This window comes from Cryptomeria japonica, chromosome 10 (assembly GCF_030272615.1).
Source record: "Cryptomeria japonica chromosome 10, Sugi_1.0, whole genome shotgun sequence".
Classification (NCBI taxonomy): Eukaryota; Viridiplantae; Streptophyta; class Pinopsida; order Cupressales; family Cupressaceae; genus Cryptomeria; species Cryptomeria japonica.
In genome coordinates this window covers 770434127-770446306 of record NC_081414.1, presented here as the reverse complement: position 1 = coordinate 770446306, position 12180 = coordinate 770434127, and positions in this window count along the sequence as shown.

Sequence of the window (12180 nt, the reverse complement as noted above, 5' to 3'; positions counted from 1 at the left end):
AGTCTTCAAACACTTGCCTTTACCTCTTCTTCCTTATCTCATAGAACTATAATGCACATTATGCATAATGGGAGATAATCTCACCTTACCGGTGGAGTGATACATTATCATTTGCATCCATCAGTGCATACACGTGGCTTCCCTATTTGTGCAGCACATCTTCAAACAAGCACATATGATCTAATGTGAGCACATTCATTGCTAGTTGTCATCACCACACATGGTGATTGCATCTTCATCTAGTGGGATTCCTGTTGTTCTACAAATTCACTGGATGTCGGTGACCTGTTCATTCTTCTCCTCCAGTGTTGATGTGATTTAGGTAACATTCTGCCTCTTCACCACAAACAACAACCAATCATCCTACCCATTGTCAACACATTGCTTACCAGTTGACATCCTTTCCTTATTGGTGTTAGACTATACCAGTAACCTATCCATTTCATCCATGCACAAGCCAAACACTAACTTGTGTACCAATTACTCAAGTGATCATTCCTCTGAATGACATTCTCTTCCTTACCTTACCAGTGTTCTGCAACACAAGGTGATATCAAAGATATCTCATCCTATACTCCTTCATGATAGTGTTGCACAAACATCTCTCATATCGGTAGTTATCCTATATCGGTTGACATCGATGACAACACAATGCCAACAAAGTATGGGTGGATTTCAAGATCACCTTCTTGATCACTCATAGATGTGTGATAAAGTGAGTAGGTTGAGGTGGCACTCTCCTAAATGTGAGACTATTAAAGGGATTGTAGACACTTATCAAATGATGATAAGTTTGGTATTTTATAAATTTTATAGTAGAAAAAATATTAGTGGGAGCAAATGAAGCTTAATTAACTAACTAGTTAAGGTGAGAAGAACCCGAAAGGGAGAATATGGTTAAAATAATTTGATTTAATTAATTAATCTTAGAACATGTAGGAAAATAATTAATTAAATAATGAACCATTTAATTAATTATAAGAATGGATATAGTTTTTGATTAGTAAGGGGCTGAAGTCGTTTATGCTTTTTTTACTACAACTAAGAACTAGTGAGGCCACATTTTTGAGGGACCTCATCCTTAGAGATATTTTTGCCATTGCATGTGCTTGACATCTACACCTTATAACTTTGTTGCATGCACATGGCAATTCACCTTTATATCTCCTTAGCCTCATGCAAGAATTATCGTATCTCTCTATAACCACACACATGTGTTGACTTATCTCTCCATAGTCGTGCACAGGTATCTCCTTATCTCTCCATCTTCTACACTCAGGTAATTTACACAAACACCCTGCCTTAAGTGCAACTTAGGTGAATGTAGACTCAAGCCAACAATGCAATAATTGTCTTGGCTACTAGGCCATGTTAGGTACCCATGAACAAATGCAATACAATAATATATAACAAACAAAGAAAGAGATAAAAACCCAATGGGAAAAAACTCCCCCCCAAGAAGAAAGATGAACAGACAAAATACTCTCGATTAAGAATGAGAAGAACAAAACCTCATGTGAGGAAAAAGTCGCCCCCCCATATAAGAGACAAGAAGAAAGACCATGAACCCCCCCTCACTGTAGAATATCTTGCAAAGATGGTCCAATGATGTTGACTAAAATTCCTCCCCATAAGGAAGAAATAGAATAAATATTGCACCAAGAATTTCAAAGTGTGACAAAACCAGGTACTAATGTCAATGAAGAATGGCTAATGAATTACTCACTGCAACAAAATGAATATTAGACATGAGAATTTTTGTAAGAGACACTGCTCAGGTTGTCAAATTTTTTCATTGATGGCAACTCAGATCAACATTCTCATTTGCAGTAAATGATTTTCTTATATCAGAAGTCTGAGTGAAGATTCGGTTAAGTTTGGTAAGTTATAACAAAGCATCTGACATAGTATAGTATATTGATTTGTATTTCATTTCAATTGAATATTTTGTGTTGCAGAGCTAAGGGAAGCTTGATAGATATCTATATTACCTTATTCCATGATTTTAGCCTCTAGTGATGATTGTTGTGCAAGTTAGGAGATCCAGTATATCAATTTTTGGGTTGAATAGTGAAGTATGGACAACTTGTGTGATTGATCAGTGTGTGGAATTGATGGTGAAGTTTTGGTGGATATTTTTATGTTTTGAGTATGTTTAGTTGACATTCGAGAAGCATGTGGACAATTATTTTTGGTCCACATATGCATTGAAGATCAGATTCAAACGATAACTCATGCATATTTGGTGAATATGTTAAATATTCTTGAGCTGACATATAGTCGATATGGTTATGTTGCAGATATATCAAACCCATTGTTATGATAATTTTGGACATCGATGGGTATGTGAAAAGGTTTTGTGATCGAGTGTGTGTAGTTTCATGTGCGTAGATCAGAGATCTATGCTTCGGATTCATGACAGAACAATGGAACCTAGCGGAGTGAGATAAGTGTGGAAAGTTTGATCATTGTGCTTAACCAAAACTATTATCAAGAATTTGTTGATGCTACTTTTTATTTCAAGTACATCTATAATTTCTTTTGTAGTTGTTCTAAAGGCAATGAGCCTAACTTTTTTAGTAAAGAGCTCTAGGTAGTGTTCCTGAATACATGTGTATTCCCTATTGTAATATTTCTATACTTCTGTAGAGTATATATTTATATTGTGGGTTCATCCTATTGGTAAAAAGATTTGTCCTTCATACTTTATTTAATTTGGATACCCTTAAGACCAAGAAATGAAAGACAAATTTCACCAGACAGTTGGAAAATCATTATATTGATTTACCTCTGAATTAAGGTACAACTCCCTCTAGCAAATATTCAATCAACTTCAAATTACACACAACCAATATTATACTTTTCACCAGAAAGCATAGAAAAGGTTATTAGATTCAAAAGTCAACACCAAATGAATGCAAGCATTGATTTATATATAACTCTTGTATAAAGGCGACAGACTTCACATGTACACTAAAACAAGATGAAAAGCTTATAAGGTGAATCCTGTTGGCAATCTTCTGTGCACATAAAAGCTATAATAGATCTTTACTTGAAATAGATCCACACATAAATCAAATTTCAGGTGTCAAATACATAGATTTGAAGTCAAAGATAACTGTTATATGATTTTCATTCATAGATGATTATGAGCTTTCCATACACAGTCTTTCAGCAAAAATTCAAGAGATAGTTTTTCAAAAACTTAGTGAACCCATTTAAAGTCATTTCAAAACATATATATAGGTCGCTAGACCAATAGTTTTTCCTTTTAACCCTAAGCAAGATTAACTTGTAAGAGTTAATAGAAAAACTACCCTAACTGCATAACCAAAATTAAAAATGACTAGACTTGTTGGCAAACAACTGCCAGCAGTGCTAGTCATGACGTTGATTCGGTCTTGGTCAGATTGCCCAGATTGGTGTTTTGGATAGACACCATCACCGCCTTCACCACACTCCATTCTTGATGCACCTTCAAAAATTCTTGAATTACAGTTACATGCGGCAGGCTGATGTGTATTACTCTTTGCTTCCAGAGATCTTTCTTTCTCTTCACCATCTGCACTTTGTTCCTGTGTGAGTCCAGGTGATCCAAACAAACTATGAGCATTCATTCCACTTTGGAAATCCTCGTAAAATCCTCCACAACCAATGATTTCTCCACTTTGATTTGTTTAATGTTGCTGCTAAACTGATTAATCATTTCTGTAGTATCTTCCAAAGTTTGGCTATCTTCTTTAAGCAATTGGACATCCATGCAACGCAAATCCTTCAGCATGGTCGACCTCAAGGTTGTTAATTCACCACATAGACTAGCTGATTCACTATGGCCCTGTTAAATGATCTGGTTGTGCCACTCAATGATTTCTTTGCAAATAAACATTATGTCTTCATTTAACCCTGGCACTTGCCTTTTGGCAAGAAAATTCATCAGGCCATAATGCTGAATATTGCGCATTTGCTTTGAAATCACTACCCATTTAGTCTTCTCTTTCTACCATGAGATTAAGTTAGCATCCAATTCTTTGGTGACTTCATTAGCATCCTTGAAAATCTAAACCAAATCTGAAATGTAATTGGTCCCTTGATGCACAATTGAGGTGAGCCATTCAGAGAAAATCTTTGCGATCATTTTGTTTCGTTGAACCTCATCAAATAATTTCTGATTACCTTATGATTTCAAACTAAATGGCACTAAGCTTTGAGACAATGGTAATGGGCTATTCTATAGAGCATGAATATACTGAGCCATTTGCATTAAATTCTGGTTCCATTCAGCCTTGTCTCTTTCATCCTTCCAAGTACAAGAGATAATCCATTTGGTTGAAGTCTCCAAATGCTTCACATTTACGGCTTTGGTTCTGACCCCCAAATCAACCCGTTCAATGGAATAATCTACTTCTGAAGCAATAACAACATCTTTATCAGATGTGGGTTTGGCAATGTCTGTAGTCTAGTGCTTTGTGCTTTCGTCAAAACCAATCATAGCCTCCATTTTTAGCCTTTTGGGCTTCGTGGATTTTCCCATACATTTACTCAAAACATCCTCCATTGATACCAAAATACAAACCATGTTTCTTTTCCTAGTAATTGAGTCACTTAACCACTTAGGTGCCAGAGTCAGTTCCTTAGATGGCATGGGGGGAGATCCTTCTGAAGGCAGCAGTGTGGCACTGTCTGCATGAGACCGGATACCAAGCATCACTGAGTCTTGGAAAGTAGCATCTGCGCCAGTTGAAACCTTATCTGTATTAGAAATAGGGGATTTCATATCACACAGTACTTCCCCTATGTCCAAATCAAGAATGAGATGGGGAGCCGGCAGCTGAAAACTCTTCTTGGACCTAGACTTGGTAACCCAACCACCAATAGAAAGTTTAGCCTCGATGTCAAGTTTCTCTTCTTTAATCTTTGACTACCGCTTTCCTACAACAAAAACATAGATGTTAGTTAAAATAGAAGTTTTACTTCTGATCTTCCTCTTCCCACTTTTGTTTCTTGAGCTGGTTGCCCTTGTCAGACGAAATTGGCAACTCCTAAGCCAATTTTTTGTCCTGCGAATTACGCTGAAAGTGCGTGTCTGAATTCTATCTTCCATCTTTTTACTCCAATTGACATTTGGAAGAGGTTCATTATGTAACCGCTTCATAAACTCTGAATCCAATACATCTTCATTATCAGTGATGACACTTGAAGTATCCATTGGCAATTTCATGTCATGAATCTATTTCAAGGTTAACCTAGACCAACTCCTTTTCCTTACTTCAAATTCATCTAGGCAATCCTCCCAATAATCCTCCAACTGGGACACATGTTGGTTAGGCACCATCTTCTTCACATATTGAGTGATAGACCCTTTACTATCAAAGTTCACAAAGTTTTCAAATAAAATCTCTTAAATTCTAGCTCAAGATTTAGCGCATCAGAGGCAGACCTACAACTGTAATTTGGCCCAAATCAATGGGAAAAATTCCACTTGTGTTAGAATCCTTACCATAATCCTTTGTGACATAGGCCAACTACCTGGAAACTTTAATCAAAATACAAGAGTCTAAAACATACCTGGGTAGCCTAAAGGGTTCGCCTTTAAAACCTCCAACCCTTAGGTAAGTGAAGTGATTAAACTGTGTAAAAAAACTAGTTCAATGACCTCTGTAGACATCCTCCTATGCAAGTTACCTTGTAATTTAAAGGTCAACCTCCCAGCAAAAATATCATTCTAGCGAAGATAATCATCAATGTCCTTTTAAAGTCAAATTGGGGTGATACTCATAAATTTTTATGCCTTGAACCCATTTTGCATGAGACAATCCAGACCATTGCCTTACACAAGCAATCATGTATAATAGGTATGAAGACATATAGAGGTTTGACATCCCAAGGTAATTACTCAAACCCTCGTGTAACCTTTCCACGATAACAGTTCCCCAATCGATGAACTGATTTTTGTCTAGAGTGACCTGGATGAAGAAATACATCTAGTCCTCCCAATAGAAGTAGTGTGAGTTACCCTTTACTCTTCTCAACAATACTACCAAATCTTAGATTGCAAGAATTAAATGCTCACGGGTTAGGGGTTTCAGCTGCCTTGAGCCTCCTTTTTGGAACTTTAAAAGCCAATTTCGTGCAATGACAGTTTTGTAATACTTCTTTTTATCAGAGAAAATTCCATAAGATTTTCCAATTGTCCAATCTTCATAGGGTTCTTGATGTGGGATACCCATGGCAGCCATTACTATTTGTCTATCAATGGATAACAAAACCTCACCATTATTTTTCCTTATGCATCTATTACCTTTGTCATAGTGATTCATACATTCTAAAACCAATTCAGGGCAAGGAGCAGCTGTGGGAAACGCGACTGCTTCCAATAATCCACTCTGTGCAATATCTCTCATCATAGGATTAGTGGTTGGGTTCCGTACTCTTTCTAGGAAATCATCTAAATCTAGTTGGACTAATGCTGTATCACCCAGCTCTGGTAAAGAACTTAAAAGGGAAGATGAGTTCACTAATTTGGGCAAAGTAGGCCTCATGTTTTGCTCATGATTTTCTCCAATTAACCCAGACAAAGGGGAAAAGGGAAACAGAAACAAACATGTAACAAAATATTTAGAGCTTTCCTAAAACAAACTGCAACAATTTAGAAAGTTGACAAACATACCTTCCTTTGTCATCTGCAAACTGCTATCGCAGTCTATTTCTCCTACTCCAAAAACTTCTTAAAACTTATCCAAAGAAAATGATAATCTCGACATGAGAACTACTCAATTTTAAAGCTGAGAAAATCTTACCCATGATTACCATGAACTGTCCCATTACTCTTTGTTCGTGTGACCTTACTCTGAAATGATTGCGCTCGAGCATGCCTTAAATGCTAAGTCACTTCATATCTGACACTATGGATCCTCACACCATACTTGTTATAAATGTCAGATTTCAAAGCATTAAAGAAGGAATATTCCTCTCCTCTACCACCGTTTGTCATATCTTAAAATCCATTCCACCACCTCATGCCAAGTCACATGATCTCCAAGAAGCCTAGACATCGAACTCTAAACCTTGTGAAAAAATCGCGACACAAATTATAAACATGACAAGTCTTGAAATTTGAACCTTGAACCAAAAAGGTTCAAGTTCAAGGTTCAAAGAATGTAAAATGCCAACAAGGACTAGTGAAGACTTAAAACCGCGTGAGAGGAAAAAATTTCAAAACAACACCCATTGAACCTTTAACCAAAAAGGTTCAAGTTCAAGGTTCAAGTTCAAGATTCAAGTTCAACGTAGTGAAACTTAAACAATATAACAATGATTGGATTATATGAGGAATTCTAAACAAATGACTTGACCAACTGGTGTAGGAGCACCCTTCCAGACTCTTTCTCTTTCTTTTTCTTGTTGGTGATATGCTTCTCATGAAGCCATTGTACATAAAATAATGAGCCATGTGCTCATAGGTCCTAGTTAGGGTCCTAGTGAAGATCTTAGGGGTCATGAGTCAAGATTATGATTTTCCTAAAAATAAAGGGTATGTGTGTCCTTGAAGTGTTTAGGGGTCCATTATAACATGGTGGTGTCCTTAGGTTGGCCCATGGTGGGTCTAGGAGTCATAAAAAGAAACAGTGGGAAAGTTGCATGACAACTTTTAAAAGTTGTCAAGCAACTTTTCTACCATAATGTCAAATTCTTTAGGTTAGCATGGAAAACCCTAGTTTGGGAACACAGACCGAGGTACATGTAGTATAAGTACCTGCAAACCCTAAATGAATGGGTTGGATGTCAGACCTTGTATGACCCTAGAAAAAACATCAGATTGAGATTGAAAAACTGTTACCAGTCAGTTTGTATGAAGGAAGCAAGCAAGTTGATGGATTGAGATATGTTCAAAACTATGTGTTTTGTCATTCATGGTGTAATTACTTTCATTTCAAGAAATTAGTTTAGGTTTTTACTTGCAGATTGAATAAGTTTGTAAATAGTTTGAAAACTATCTTCTTACTGTCTAGTTTTGGACAGGATTGTGTAAATGAAGTCTTAACTCCATTCCCCATTGTAGAACCACCATGAAACCATGGGGAATGGATGTGAAGACCTTGTACATTATTCCCAAGAAAGCAAGGCCCTTACAAATGCAGGAAGGCCAAGAAAAGACTTACTCCTAGGCGAGACTGGACAGTGCCCGGTTAGGAGAGGTCAGATTGCAGAGGTCTTGGAGAGCAAGGTTGAATAATGGAGAGGGCATCCTTTGGAGGAAGTGCAAAGGAGTGTTTGAAGTAGAATTGGTGTGAAGGAGGAGCCTCCACCAATCCAAACAAGGTGGCAAACACTCAAAACCTTCACTGTGACCCAGACAAACTAAAAAACCCTCATAAAACCCTTGTAAAACCCCAAAATTTGCCCTAGGCATTGTACAACCACTTGGAGGCCCAAAACCTAGAAAATCCTTGAGCCCTTGCCAATTGAATGGCAGTCCATTTTGGGAGTTAGGGTTGTTTGAGAATCATTTGTGAGAGGGAGCCCCAGAAGACCGGTTAGGAGGCCTAATTGGTCATAATCCTTGTAGCCCTTTTTGAAAACAAAAACCCAAATTTGTGAAATCAGTAAGGGGTTAGAATCTTGAATCCTCTTGGGGGCTCATAAATGGGTGGATAGACCATGAAATAGACTAGAAACAACCTTGCCAAGACCTTGGAAGGTGTGGAACAAGGTTAGCCCTTATTAGTCATAGTAAGGGATTTTGAGTCTCATGAGTAGGTGAGACCTTAGGAGCAGCATAGCAACTCATTGGTGGGTGGATTGGGCAAGGTCAGGGATTCCTCAAGAAAAGAAAGTCCTAGAGACCCTAGGGTGTGAGGAGAACACTAGGAGATCCAAGAAAAGGATCCAAGAGCATAGACTAGGCTAGTCTATCCCATACCCCATCCCATAAGATTGGTATCAGAGCCAAGTTAAAGATTTGTTGGACTATGTATGTCTCTATATATTGGTGAATCAGTAGGGGAGAGAAAAATGGTTAGTAATGCAGAGCTGGCTAGAGAAGTGGAAGAACAGAAGGAGAAGAATAGACTCCTTGAAGCAGCCATGAGTGAGATAAGGGATAAACTACAGGAAGTCATGGATTAGAGAACACATGAACCTTGGGATGAAGACACCAAGGGTAAAAGAAAAAGAACTATAGACATAGATGACATAATTCCTGAACTAGACCCCTTGTTCAATGAGGAACCTTTTGTGAAGGCTATTAAGGCTTTGAACACTAAAGCTTTTGAAGGATTGCCACTTTTTAGTGGAAGAATGGACATAGACACTATCATGGAATGGATTGAGGGCATGGAAAACCACTTTGAGTGTGAGGGAGTGACAGAGGCTCAGAAGGTTAAAGTTGCCAAATCAAGATTAAGGGGAGCAGCTTTGACATGGTGGAAGTACCTACAAGAAGAAAGGGTTAGCATGAGAAAGCTACCAATTGCAAATTGGAAAGCTATGGTGAGTAAGATTAAGGAGAACTACTTACCAAAGGATTATGAAGTCCAACTTCATAAGAAGAGACAAGGATTGAAGTAGAAAGATCTTGATGTAACCTCCTACACTGAAGAGTTCCAAAAACTTTGTCTTAGATCAAAGGTTCAAGAAGATGAATCCATTAAGGTGGCTAGGTATCTAAGCGAACTAAAGTGGAACATACAAGAGGAGATATGCCTATGGACTTCTACTACTATTCAGAAGTATCATCAGCTTGTTTTCAAGGTAGAAGAGAGGAACACAAGGAAAGGGGATTCCCATAATAGGGGTAGAGGTAGAGGTAGAGACCAAGTAAATCACCGAGGTGGTTACCAAAGCAAGACAAATGAGCCAAGAAACCAAGGAGAAGCCAAGTTGACTGAGCAAGGTAGTGAAACCAATCTCAAAGGAGGACACTCTAGAGGAAGAGGTGCACAAGGTGGTCCAAACACGGGTAGAGGTACCAACATAGGTAACTCCTATTTTGCAACTATGAAGTGTTACAATTATGGACAATTGGGACACCTGACATATAGATGCCTTGACAAGCCTACTACATAAAATAGTGGAAAGAGGGTTGTTTATGCACAAGAAGACTCTTCAAGTAGCAAGACACCATATGTAAACTAGATTGAATCAGAAGTTGTTGAGAATATGATGTTCAATAGGATTCTAATCAGACAGCCGGTTACGGAGGAACCCAAACATAGGAGAGCATTGTTTAGGGTGAGATGCAAAGTTCTTGGTAAATTGTACAAGGTGATAGTTGATACAGGCTCAACTGACAACATCATCTTAGAAGAGGTAGTTAGGAAGTTGAAACTCACAAGAATACCCCATACCAATCCTTACAAAGTGACTTGGTTGAACAAAGGACAGAGTGTGCTAGTCAATGAGCAGAATTGGGCAGAGTTTTCTATTGGAGGATACAAGGACAAGATCCTTTGTGATGTGTTGCCTATGGATGCATGTCATTTATTGCTAGGAAGACCCTGGAAATTTGATAGGAAGGTGATCTATGATGGAGAGGAGAACTCCATAACCTTTAAGAAGGACAACAAGACCTTCAAGATTTAGTCTTTGACAGAGGATGAGGAGGGCACTTCAAAAACACCCAGTGTTTTAATGGCTACTGGTAAAGAGTTCTTAAATTTGCTACATGAGGAGGAGATAGTGAAGTGTGCCATCTTTGTGAAACCAAAGGAGAAAGCAGATAAGTTGTAGGTAGAAGTACCAAAGGAGGTAGAGCAGATGTTGCAAGAATATAAGGATATAGTGAGTGATGGAGCACCTGCAACACTCCCACCAAGAAGGTCTATAAGTCATCAAATAGACTTTGTTCCCAGTGCATCCCTACCTAACAAGGCTACATATAAGCTCACACCTGATCAGAATAAGGAAGTAGCAAGGCAAGTGTAGGAGTTATTGGAACAAGGACTGATTAAGAAGAGCATCAACCCATGTGCAGTCCTGGTAGTGCTAGCATCAAAAAAAGGAGGTAAGTGGAGACTATGCACTGACTCAAGAGAAATCAATTGGATTACCATAAGGTATAGGTTTTCTATTCCTAGGATAGAGGATCTAATGGACTGTTTAGGAGGGGCTATGTACTTCACCAAGCTAGACCTTAAAAGTGGTTATCACCAGATAAGAATTAAAGAGGGTGATGATCGGAAGATTGCTTTTAAAACCACAGATGGATTGTATGAATGGCTTGTGATGCCATTTTGGCTTACTAATGCTCCAAGCACCTTCATGAGGTTGATCAATGAGGTGTTGAAAGACTTCACAGGCAGATTTGTGGTGGTGTACCTAGATGACATTCTCATCTATAGCAGAACCAAGGAAGAACACCTTGAGCATTTGAGGTTAGTTTTGGAAAGGTTGCAAGAAGAGAAACTATCCATCAACCTTGAGAATTGTGACTTTTTGAAGCAAGAGCTAGTTTACATAGGATTTGTGGTGTTCAAAGGAACCTTGAACATGGATCCAAGCAAAGTGGAGGCAATTTTGAATTGGCCTGCACCTAAAATAGGGACTGAGGTTAGAAGTTTCCATGGATTAGCTCAATTCTATATGAAATTTGTGAGGAATTTCAGTGGTATATGTGCACCAGTCCTTGACACCATTAAGGGAGGTCTGAAAACTAAGTGTAAATGGACTAAGTAGGCAGACAAAGCATTTCAACTGTTGAAATAGGAAGTAGTCACAAAACCTATCCTTCTCCTACCTACGTTTGATAAGCTATTCAACTTGGAGTGTGATGCAAGTGGAGTTGCAATAGGTGGCATGTTGAGTCAAGAGGGAAGACCTGTGGCATTTTTTAGTGAGAAGCTTAATGAAGCAAAAAAGAAGTACTCAACTTATGACCTAGAGTTGTATGCATTAGTGCACTGTCTAAAGAAATGGAGGCATTACCTACTTCCAAAAGAATTTGTAGTGTTCACAGATAATTAGGCATTGAATTACATAAACACTCAAGAGAAGTTAAGTACTAGGCATCTGAAATGGATGGAATACCTCCAATACTTCACCTTCACCATCAAACATAAGAAGGGGCAACTTAATAGGGTGGCAGATGCATTGAGGAGAAAGTTGTTGACAGTTCAAGAATTACAGTTGCAAAGCATAGGCATAGAAGGTTTCAAAGACCTTTATGAAGGAGATGAAGACTTT